The sequence below is a fragment of the Gossypium hirsutum genome, chromosome D04 (assembly GCF_007990345.1).
Source record: "Gossypium hirsutum isolate 1008001.06 chromosome D04, Gossypium_hirsutum_v2.1, whole genome shotgun sequence".
Classification (NCBI taxonomy): domain Eukaryota; kingdom Viridiplantae; phylum Streptophyta; class Magnoliopsida; order Malvales; family Malvaceae; genus Gossypium; species Gossypium hirsutum.
The window spans coordinates 36,943,644-36,956,445 of NC_053440.1; the positions used below are offsets into that span (position 1 = coordinate 36,943,644).

The 12,802-nt window shown below is 31.6% G+C and overlaps 1 pseudogene; it reads left to right on the forward strand.

Annotated features, from left to right (window-relative positions):
* Nucleotides 1–8,243: 8,243 nt before the first annotated feature.
* On the forward strand, nucleotides 8,244–10,175 carry LOC121216114 (cytochrome P450 94C1-like; annotated as a pseudogene).
* The last annotated feature ends 2,627 nt before the right edge of the window (nucleotides 10,176–12,802 follow it).

Genomic DNA, 12,802 nt, shown 5'->3' on the forward strand with positions numbered 1-12,802 from the left:
AAAAAAGAAATCGAGGTACAAAGAAGAGGTGATTTCTGTTTCTCGTTCTTCTTTATTTTGTTTTTAACTGTTGTTTACTTTTTTTGCGTTCATGAAATGTTTATTAAAGAGGAATAAAAAGAAAGAAGTGGGCGTACCCGCGACTGGACCCTTTTGCTCTCTCTCCTCATCATCGTAGTTGGGGCAAGTTCTGGGTCTCCGAAGAGGCCGATAAACGTTGAGCGGCGCATGAGGCTAGGTTTTCCTTTTTCTTTTTTACTGTTGTTTTTGAAAATAAAAGGGGAGGCTGCTGATTAGGTTATATGAGTTAAGCGCGATGAAAATGGCGTCGTTCGGTGTTGAGACCCGTGTGGTGACCCGACCCGAGGCAAGATCCGCACATGGTTTTTTCGTTTTTTTGCGCACAATCCCTTTCTCTTTGTGTTGTTTCATCTGGTGTTTTTTTTTTAAAAAATAAACTTGGGCATCGCATTTAGCTTCGATTCCATTTTAATCCTTTTAAAGCGGTGCCGTTTCCTGTGATCTGATTTGATTATGAGTTTGTGCATTTAATTTCTTTATTAGTCCCTGTGATTTTAAGTGGATTTCAATATGATCTCTTTATTCCATTTATTGTGTATTTACTCCCTGACTTTATGTTTCAATTTTAGATTAGCTTTATATATATGTTTATTTATTATTAACTAAATACTTATTATTACAATTATTTTTTATATTACTATCATTATGCTTGTCGATAATATTGTTGATACTAATCTACACATGTTTATTTACTTCTTTTTTCTTGTTATGTATTAACATTAAGTTTTACATTATCACATATTATATACTTTTTTATTTATATTATAAATAACCATTTTGAATTTATTATACATTCGCCTTAAAATCTATTATATGCTATCATTTTAAGATTTTTGTATTATAAATTGTTATATAGTTATTATCACTTAGATTAATCATTTTCATGAAAAATTTGTTATATTATATATACCTTTCTTTAAATATTTTTCTATATATGTTTTTTTTTATTTCCCATACATTTTTTTATTTGTATAAAAAATTTTTAAACATGCTATTATTATATGTATGTACATAATTATTTTTTAATTACCCTCCTCTATATTTTGTAATTTCAACTTTTACAGTATATTATATATCATTATTTATGTTGAGTTTTCATTTATGCATACTACGTGTTAAATTATTAAATATATTACTTGTTTCAAATTTCATTTTTTTAATATATTATTATTCAATAATTATTATTTCAAATTTATTTTAAGTTCATGTATAAATATTCAAAAAATGTACATAGGATTTGTTAGGTGTAATTCTTCTTTTATTGTTTAGGGCATGTCTTAGAAAATGATTCCTTAATTTCTTTAATGTTTGGTTGTCAATATTGGTATTTTGTATAATGTGATTAAAATTATCGTTGTTATTTTTATTTATTATTTGCATATATTACTCTTGGTATGTATTTGAATTATCATTTGTCTTTACATTACACAACAATTGTACTGTGTTGGTTCTTCTTAAAACGTTTTTGTTACAACTTTTCATAATTTTCAAAAGCCCTGGTGATCATAAGTTCTCGAGAGAATTGGTGCCCTAACCACTGGGCTTCAATCATTTCAATGAATTTAGATAATCAAGTGTTCGCTTTATTAAAACTACAATTTTTAAAATAAAGCATTTAAGATTACAAAATGTTGGATCCTAACTTACTAGATACGACATTTTGTGTCCCGGATTTCAAAATAAAGGGCAATGTTTGATGTTAGGAATTTCGAGAAATTGAACCCTAACTTATTGGATTTTGATTTCTCAATTGACTTAAATAATTGAATAACCTACTTAAAAACATGATTTTCTAAAAAATGGGGGACAAATTTAATTTCGAAGATTAAATTATTGCACCCTAACTCACTGAGTGTGACAATTTGTTTCTGCGAAATAAGTGCGTCTTATCATTCAATTTAGTTTATTCAAGTTTCCTCACCAAAGGATCGTATTCTAAAATCTTTTCAATTTTTTGACATCTAAGACATTAAACGATCAATTCGGTACCAATTTGGGCGTTACGAGGGTGCTAACCCTCCTCATGCGTAACCGTTTCCCAAACCTGTTTCTCAAAATCACAGACCTAAAATTATTTTTAAGGTGATCCGACCACACCTCAATAAAAGATTGGTGGCGACTCTCGTTTCCTTTTTCAAAATCGATATCCATTTTCATTTTTAAAAGTCGATTCCCATTTTCAAACTTATAAAAAAATGATTTCGACAGATATAATCTGGGAACTCAGGAACAAAATTGTTAGAGATATTTTTAAAAGTACTTCTTACAGAATCATCTCTAATCTTTGCATATTTCCAATAAGCTGTTGTTGGTTATGCATAATTTCATCATATCCATCATAACTGAAAATTTTGATTTTTTCATAGTATTTGAAGAGTGGCATAGGAATATCACTCAAGATCAACACTTGTTCAACTAGTCATCAACATTCGCTCCTCTCTTGTTTAGAGACTTTTGGTTCTTTATCGGTTCTAATTGTTCGATTCTTCCTCATATCTACTTCTTTTATCTCAGTAACTGACTAGCCTCAGTTTCAGATTTGTTCGATGACTCATCAATTTTTGGTTCTATTGGTTCACTTCAGTTTCGTTGGGTTTAGTTCTTGGACATTCTCCACTAACCTTTCAAAAACCATGGGCTGTGATGCAACTTGAACATATAGGCCCTTTAGGTTTGCTTTTGTTTTAACATGCACCTTAAGCGAAGTGAGTTATCAATGATGGAAAGTAACCACTTCTAATTTTCTTTCTAGGACAATCATAGGTTTCTTTGATAATGATCTTCCCAACATTGAGAGACTTTTCTGCCATAATTGATACAACAAAAGTATTTGTTCCATCGAGATGGTCGAACTATGTGAGGTAGGCATGAAACTATATCGAACAAAGTAGAACATACCTTAGCCAACGGTTTTAGATATTCCCTTCAACAAGGAATGACTACTATACTTTCTTATAATCAATTGGGATCCCAAACTTGTCACAACATTAAGCACTTGTTGAAGAAAATATCAATTTATATTTGTCATCATGTTAAAGTACTCATGTTCTTCAACATTAGGTAAGTGAAACAAATCATGAATGGACTTAGAAGTTAGGGGTATATTCTTCTTGCGAATAAGAACTTCAGTAGCACTTGGCTTAGTCAAATTGGCATAGAACTCTCGAACTAACTCCTCTTCAGGCAATGATCGTGCATCACAAAAATAATTCCAATTGAGGGTATCAATCGTCTTTCGAATCAGTAAAGGCTAACCATCTTATCATTACCTCCAAGTTGAAACATTTTCTATCATCATAGGTTGATTTTTGAAGATAGAATCAAACCTTTCTTTCACTTCCTCATCTTGAATCACAATGGGATTTTCAGTAGAGGTCTTGGAAGATCTAGTTCTTTTGCGATACATGGTGATTTTTCCCAAAAAAATAAGCAAAATTTTGACAAAAGAAAGGAAGAAGAAGTCGGCAATGGATGTGACAAAGAGTTTCCGGCGGTGATAGACTTGCGGTAGCAACAAATTTGCAGTAGCGCAGGCTTGTAATGGTGTAGGATCCAGCGATGATAGGAATGCCGGTGGCAATATGTTGCTCCGGAAAAGGCTTGCAGCGGTAGCAAGCTAGAGTTTTGCAACAAAGAAGAAATTTGGGGAGATTCTTTTGGATTTAGGCTGACAACTAAGGGGAAAAGAATGAGTGGCTAGGCTTTAGCTAATTGCTTGAAGGGTTGTGAAAAATATGGTGGTAGAGATGGTTTATATAGTACTGAATTAGGGAAAACTTGTAGCAAAATTTTAGCTACTTAAGTGACTTGAGCGGGCAAGTATAGATGGAGGGAAAAGTGGTGGCAATATTAGGGTTATGGGGAACCCTTATGGATGACACTAATGGGGTAAATTTCTCCTCTTTGTTATTTCAGGCATTGAGCCCAAACTGTATTTACAAACTAGACTGCTTAGAATAAAATAAACTGATTAGTATTGGGCCAATTTACCCCCTTATTAAACATAAAAAATAAAATTAACATTAAAAATGGAAATTAAAGTGAAAACTAAAAATTTTAAAATTAATTAGAAAACTTTTTCTTAAAAGATTACATTAAATTAATTCTCAAGAAAGGTTGGAGGGTCACAACAGTCCCGCTTAATTTCAATCTCCTTAGACGAAATAATTAAATGTACTAATTTAAGAAAATAATTTCTAATTATTATTAAAAATTAAGATCATAAAATTAAGGATCTATTATTTGAACGAGGTTTTAATTCGCTCAACTTCACAATCCTAATAATGCTTGAGACGTTGACCATTAACTTTAAACGTACCTCTATGGTTGTCGTATAATTCTACAACTCCACAGGATTTGTAGATGGTATAAGGTCCTTTCCATCGAGATTAAGCTTTTCAGGGAATAATCTTAGCCTTCAATTAAACAACAACACTTTTTGACCTTCTCTGAATTAACGAGGTTGTATACGACTTCATGTCATCTCTTAATGTTTCTTTACAATCTTCGCATTTCGTATGAAAATAACCTCAGCTCTTCCAACTCATTAAGTTGTTTCAAAGCCCAGAGAGCTTTATTCTCCAATTCGATAATTATATTAATCAACTCAATTCATTTCATCTGCTTAACAATGTTCGAAAACATTCCATTGCAAATCGATCTTTCATGAGTTTGAAAACTAATCTAAGTCCTCTCGGATCTTTTACTTATGAAATATGCATTTTACTGATCATATTAAACTAAGGATTTCTTAGTATTTATATGAGGTCACAGGGACATTTACGTTTGCAATAGTTCAATCACATAAACCTAAAAACTGTGCAAGATAATAGAGCTAACTAAATATTATGAACATCTAATTTAGTTGGGTTTAATGGTCTAAATTGACATTGCACTTTTCAATTATGTATCTATAGCGTCATCTAGTTAGGATAGCTCAGCTAATCTGAATGCACTCAATCACATATGAATGAATACATCTTGATTTTAATTGAAAATATGATTGACTGAGGCACAAACATGTTAAACATGAATCAATAAATATTATTAAATTAACATAATCATCCTCGAAAATAGGATTTAAAATATCATCGTTGATGTCAAAAACATAAACACATAACAAACATAAGTAAATTAAATAACAAGAGAAAGAGTAAACTCTAATTCAATTCAGCAGCCTTTCGGATCTTTCTGACTGACGTGTTCCTCTTTTCTATTCTTTTCTCTTTTGCTAAGGTTTCTTAATGTAGCCGGCCAAGGTAGTATCTTGACAAAGCTTATGTTGGCTAAAGAATGGAAAGGGAGAGGGAACGACTATGTAAGGGGAAAAGAAAAGGGAAATGAAATGAGAGAAAAGAATATAGAATGAGAGATGTGTTATGAATGAAGGGATTAAGGATGATTTGAGAAGTGGAAAGGTATGTGGTATTTATAGGTGAAGGCAAGCTTAGAGTTTGCTAAAAATAGAATTCAAAATCCCTCTCTTTTCTCTCATACATGGCTGGCCACAAATTATGGAAAAGGGGATGACTTGGTTGCTTGTTTATGAATTCAAAACAATGCTATTAATAGCCATAAGGTGGACGATTTCAAAGGGTAGACTTGTGTGCTGATTTCTAACATCTTTTCAACTGTAGAGACCTTCAACAAAATATTCCAAAGCTTATTTTTGGGCAGGCATCTACTTGTGCTGAAATTGGGATTTCATTCCTCTTTGTTTGGACGATTTCTCAGTCTAATAATTAATCAAACATGTTCATCTTTTATCACATCTTTTACTAGGTCAAATTAACATCCTTATGATCCAGTTTTGCATGGTCTTGCCATCCAAATGAAGTGGATGTGCGCATGTCCATGCATCATTTATGTTAATCACATCTTCCATGGTCCTCTTGCATAGGGAAAATTCACTTATTAATATTTAACATGAAAATAATATAAATTATGTATAAAAATCATGTAATTAAGCATAATTTCACATACATTATGAATTGTCCAATATTAATAATTAAGTAAAATTCACTTATTTTAATAACAATTACTCAAAATTAACATATTTATTAAGTCAAAAGGTGGTAAAAATATATAGAAAATCCTATATAATTTCGAGTTTACACCCACTAGTTTTCCTGGTAATGTTTTTAATGAGGCAGTATGTTGTGCTTATTATAAACACTAAGAAATTTTTTTCCCTCAGGGTTTTTATCTTAGTAAGGTTTTAAATGAAACACATTATCTACTAACGAACATTCACAGGGAAGTGTTATAAATATTTTATTATAAAGTGGATGTTCATTAATATCGAGATAAGTTTGATATACATTAAGACATTAATGTTTATTAGAAGTAGAGTTTTTTACCATGTATATTTCTTATGTCTATAAATAATTTAAAAAAGCTCTAAAATATCCCTATGAAACAATAAAATGCGTTTTTTTCTCTCATATTTTTCTTTATTTTTTATTCTTTACTCTTTTTATTTCTCTTTATTCCATAACATATATGAAATTACATAAAAGTAACAAATCATTATAACAATTATTACATATATGATTTAAACTATTATTTTGTTTTTTTTTAACCTTAAACTACTATTTTGCTACTACTACTTACAAATGCCTTCGTAATTGTATTTATAAACTTTTCTTTTAACATTTATTATAAACTTTTCAATCATTCATTAACCCCTGAATTGAACAAATATGCAAATTAGTAGTCATATATCTCAAGGAAAATAACTATTTATTATTTAATGAGTGGGTTGACTCCTTAACTATCCAAAACTCTAAAGTTTATATTTGTTGTTCGAACGCTTCTTTGGACTATCCATTGGAACACCTTATTTCATGTCTTGTTCGAACGTTTATTTGGACAACAGTTTGGGCACCTGTGCTGTATAACTCAAGTGTGTTCATGGTTGACAATTTTTTACTTTAATCTTCCTGATGTATTTCACAATCAGCAAACGACCCTCAAGCCATGTTTGATCTATCTTTTATTTTGCTAATCGAATTTGGGAGGGGAGGTGGAGGAGGAAGGATCATAAATCCCATTTCAAAGCTTTATCCTTATCTATTTGTTTCTTTTACTTGGGGACCGAGCTACCTGTTTTACTTGGAATTGAAGACTATTTGAAATTAAAAAATGTAAGGTTTTATCTTAAATAATACTTCAATTCAAATGGTTATTTTCTCTAATAAGAGTTACTTGGGAAGACTGTCATATTTTGCTTACAAATAGGCAACACATTTGCTTGTGTCGATGCATCTTTAGTTAAGTGATTTTTGCTCCATTTACTTGTGTAATTGCCGGTAGTTTGTGTTTTATCTTGCACTCTTTTTATAGGCCTTATTGGAGAAATCTATTATAGGTAGGTTATTTGGGTTAGTGATTGTAACAATTGTAACAAGTCAAGAATATCTATTAGAGTTACAATTGATTATTGTGTAATAATAAATTGAGTTTTAGCCAGTAGGTTTCCAATCGATTATTGAGAAAAGACTTCACTAAATAAAACCCCGCAAAGTAGGACTGTTTTCTGGAATGTGTTAACAAAATTTGGACATCTATCTCTCTCCTTGCCTCATTCTCTCATTGCTTCCTTCAATTGTCTTGTACCAAGCTTGGTGTGAACATCAATTAAAGAAATTGAATTATCAGAGTGCAAATTAACTTATTTCAGAATACGCATTTCTTTTTAAAAAAAATAGTAGGCATGATCTATTTAACGGAATTAATGCCTAAATGGGTTAAACCATTTTGTACGTTTCTTTTGGCCGCGTAATCGTATTCTCTCAATTTTCAATTACTTCTATAAATTTATTAAGTAAAGATAAACTACAGTAGCAAGTTTCAGAAAAGGAAAACTATAGTAACTAAGATACCATTACTAAATATTCTCTGGAATCTGGTATTTCTTTATAAATTATTTCTGATTTTTTATTAATCAATAGTTTAATATTACAATAAGAATAAAAGCACGTGGGTTGATTGTTTACAAATTACACTACTGCAAGTCACAGATGCCACTGCCTACAGACATTGTTCTTTAGGCCACAAGGGCTTTTCATTATTTTTTTCCCATTTAATTTCATATTTTTAAGAATATATCTTGTTATTTCTTGTCTTCGTACATTGAGAAGACAATCTGTTTGACATAAATTTTCAGAATCTCAATACCGCTCCCCCCTTGTCTCCTTGTCCCTTCTCCCCTAATTTCTTCTTTTGTATTCATCATCTCCCATGGATCTTCAACCTTTCTTTCAACTTCTCCATGCTTCTTTTGCTTCTTTCTCGTCACTTTCACGCTCTTGATTTCACTTTTTTGTCTCCTGTTTTGTGTTGTTAGACCAAAGCTGTGGTGCAACTGTGGGATATGCGCTGCTTATCTCACTATGAGTTGGTCCAAACAATTCGACAATCTCTGCGATTGGTACACTCACTTGCTCAAATATTCGCCAGGCAAAACCATCCACATCCATGTCCTTGGCAACACCATAACAGCCAATCCCGCCAACGTCGAATACATACTCAAAACCAGGTTCGACAATTTCCCAAAAGGGAAGCCTTTCTCCATGATCTTGGGTGACTTCCTCGGCCGTGGCATATTCAACGTAGACGGTGATTCCTGGAGGTTTCAAAAGAAGATGGCAAGCTTGGAGCTGGGCAAGCTCTCGATACGATGCTACGCATTCGATGTTATCAACTTGGAGATCAAAGACAGGCTTATACCGCTGTTATCATCCATTGCAACCGGGAAAGAACGCCCTGTCTTGGATTTACAGGACGTGTTTCGAAGGTTTTCGTTCGACAGTATCTGCCGCTTCTCCTTCGGGGTCGACCCTAGATGCCTACAGTTTTCCCTGCCCATGTCTGAATTCACTACGGCCTTTGATTTAGCCTCAAAGTTGTCAGCCGAGAGAGCCATGACTGCTTCCCCGCTGGTATGGAAGATGAAAAGGATGTTGAATTTAGGCAGCGAAAAGGAATTAAAAAAGGCTATCAAGGTTGTGGATATTTTAGCCAAAGAAGTCATAAGGCAGAGGCGGAAGATGGGGTTTTCAACCAGCAACGATCTTCTCTCCCGTTTCATATCTACCACAAACGACGAAACATACTTGAGAGACATTGTTATAAGCTTTTTATTGGCAGGCCGTGACACGGTTGCATCAGGTTTAACAAGCTTGTTTTGGCTACTCGCAAAGCATCCAAACGTGGTTTCAACGATTAGACAAGAGGCAAATCGAGTGATTGGAGAAAACCAGGAGCTTACAAGCTTGGAACAAATGGAAGACCTCCATTATCTACAAGCAACAGTGTATGAGAGCATGAGACTGTACCCTCCAATTCAATTCGATTCCAAGTTCTGCCAAGCCGACGACGTATTACCGGATGGGTCGTTGTTAAAGAGAGGAACCAGGGTTACGTACCATCCTTACGCCATGGGACGGATGGAAGAGATATGGGTGAAGACTGCTTGGAATTCAAGCCCGAAAGGTGGGTGAAAGAGGGCGGGGTGTTCGCACCCGAGAACCCATTTAAGTACCCAGTTTTCCAGGGCGGATTCAGGGTTTGTTTGGGGAAAGAGATGGCTCTAGTGGAGCTCAAAACCGTGGCGCTCTCACTCCTCCGAACCTTCCAAATCGAATTAGCGACAGCACAACATCGGACACCACGATTCTCACCTGGCCTCACCGCAACTTTTAGTGGTGGACTCCCCGTCATGGTACTAGAAAGACAGTAACAGAAATAAATGATCCCAAAAAAGAAAGAAAGCAGTAATAGTAGCAGTAATAATTGGTGATGATATGTGACCCAGATGAGTGGATAATACTACGGTATCCGCAAAGAGATCCATCGTTAGGGGAGGGGGACTCGATGATAAAAGAGTGACGTAGGATATGATTTAATGGCCCAATGTGTGGTTACTGGTTAAAGATAAAAGCCGCGATCCCTGTTTATCAGTATTATTCCAACTCTTTATAATATGAATTTGATGATGCGACATTACATGTTTATTCCTGTACAATTTTATGGCCGTCTCTTTTTTATAAATATACTGTTAAACTGATGGATTTTTTTATCCAATTCCATATTACTTCTGTTTTTTTCTTTAACCAAGAATTGAATGTAGCTTGGATTGATAAAAGATTTGGATTTTTTTCATCCACCTCACTTAATTCATTCACTTCTTTTAACTTTCATCAAAATCATATTTTTTGTCACATTGGTTAAATTTTTAATTAGGCTTAACAATTGAACTAATAGAATTATCTAACATGAGGGAAAAAGTAGTTTAGGTATCAAAATAAGAGAAAAAAGGTATAGTTTATGTATCAATTTATAAGTTAAGCTTTTTTTTTAAAAAAGTTAGACTTAATAATTTGATTAACAAAAATATCAATTTGAAGAAAGAAGTAGTTTAGATATCACTTGTAATCAAATAAAAATTTTATATATCAAAATGAAGAAAATATAATATAGGCACCAATTTGTAAATTAAGATTAAAAAAATTATAAAACATGTTTAATTTACTGAAAAGATATAATTGCAGCTCATGACTACAAATCATGTTTTAACTGCTATAATTTTTGGCAGGATGTTTGGTCCTAATCACTTCATTCCAAATTTGTCAGCATTTACAACTCTCTATATTTGTGTTCAAAAACTATTTTATTTTTGGATCTTAATGGCTTTCGCTATCATAAAATCTAAAAAAATGAAAAATGTTTTTTTTTAAATGTGAGTTTTTTATGTTTATATAAATTTACTAAAAACTGCTTTAAACAAATAAACATTCAAGTTTATTTAAATTTAGACACTCATTTATTTAGATTAATTCTAAACGTGAAATAAATATATTCTAAAAAATTTATAAGATGTCACATCTTCAAGTGTTTACATCAATTGTCCCATTATCAATTTTTAACTTAAGTTTCAACGAATATTATTAAATTACCACGCCATCAACCATGTTAGTTGTCACCAGTAGCGAAACCAAATGTGAGAAATTACTTTATAAAAAAATATAAGTAGTAAATTGAGTTATTGAAAAATGACCCACTAAAATCTAAAAATCTTCAATCATTTTTGTTTTCTTTCAACTTTCATAATGTTTCTCTCACAGTTTCTCCATAATTATTTACAAGATAGACTATCAATCTTTTAATTTGGTAATAATTTTTATTTCTTTTCAAGTTTTATTGATTAATCTTTAAAAATTTTAGATTATGACTTTACTCATTATAAATTAGGATTTTTATGCAAGATTAAGTTTTTACCAATGTCGTTTGAACCGGTCGGGGGTAGCAGTCCGAAGAGTGACTTTATACCAGTATGGATCGGCTGAATCAGTTTTTTTTTAAAAAATTAATAAATTTTTAATCAAACTGGTTAGATTTATTGGACCGACGAATCGGTGGTCTGACTAGTTCGATCACCGGTCCAATTTTTTTAAAAAATGGGTTTTATTTATGGAATGATTTTGGGATATTGATTTTTTCATGAGATTACTATTATTTTGATTGAATTTTATTTTTTAGAGAACATTAATACAAATCCTTAAAGATATTGGGGTTGATTGTCGCTATAATCTTATATTCCTTAAATATAGGTTAAAACTTAGCTTTTTTGTTTAAAATTTACTGTTGTTGGTGTGATTTTGTGCATATTGTATTTGTGTTTTACTTATTGCATTCTCATTATACTAAAAAGTACTTAAGTAGCTTTTATGTTGTGAATGGAATTATATTTTATATTACAACTATTAGCGAGAATTACAAAATGAGAATTTTTGATAAAAATAGTATGCATAAAAATACTTTTTATTTATCCCTATTGATTAAAAGATTTAGCTTGTATAACTTACTATGAAAAAAATTAATTACTATTAAATGATTTTATAATATTTTTATATTTAATCATACTATACATTAATTTATATAATTTTTTTAAACATTTTAATTTTTCGAAGTTTGATCCAACAATTAAAATATTCTTACATCATTTAAAGGATGTTAGGAGCTTAAAAAAAGTTTATTTTAAGGTTTTAATATATTGCCAATTTTCTATTAAGATCTTTAGTGGTTAAAAACTTAATTGATCATTGATTTGCTCTACGAGAACATATTTACCATTTAAGCGTATTGTATTGGTATACCGGCGGAAGTTTGGGATGAAATTGTTATAGTTTGATAATGATCTAATGATCCAAATGGATGCATGCAATGTTTGGTTACACGAAGTCCAAGCTTATTATTCAGTTTGTCATCCACAAAACCTTTGTTTTTTATACATAACTACTTATTTCATACATTATTTGAGAAGTTTGTTAGACTATTTAAACGGGTTGAGAATGTAACAAAAATTACACATATTTTAGACTTGAAGGTTCGTCCAAAAACTAAGAGACTCTGAACAAAATACTAGACCTAAAAAATAGGCTTGAGTAAAATTTAAGGCTCGTTTTCTATATGGATCGAGCCTTGGGCAAGTTTTTTTACCCGAGCTTGGCCCGGCTTGAATATATTATATTATAAAAATATTATATTTATATTTATATTTATATTTATATTTATATTTATATTTATATTTAATCAATAACCCAATACCAATTAAATCCATTACCCAAAACCTAAAAAAAATAACCAACTAAATAATCCAACCCAAAATATAAATTTTAAAAGTAATATTTAATACAATAAAATATTTACTTGTGTTTTT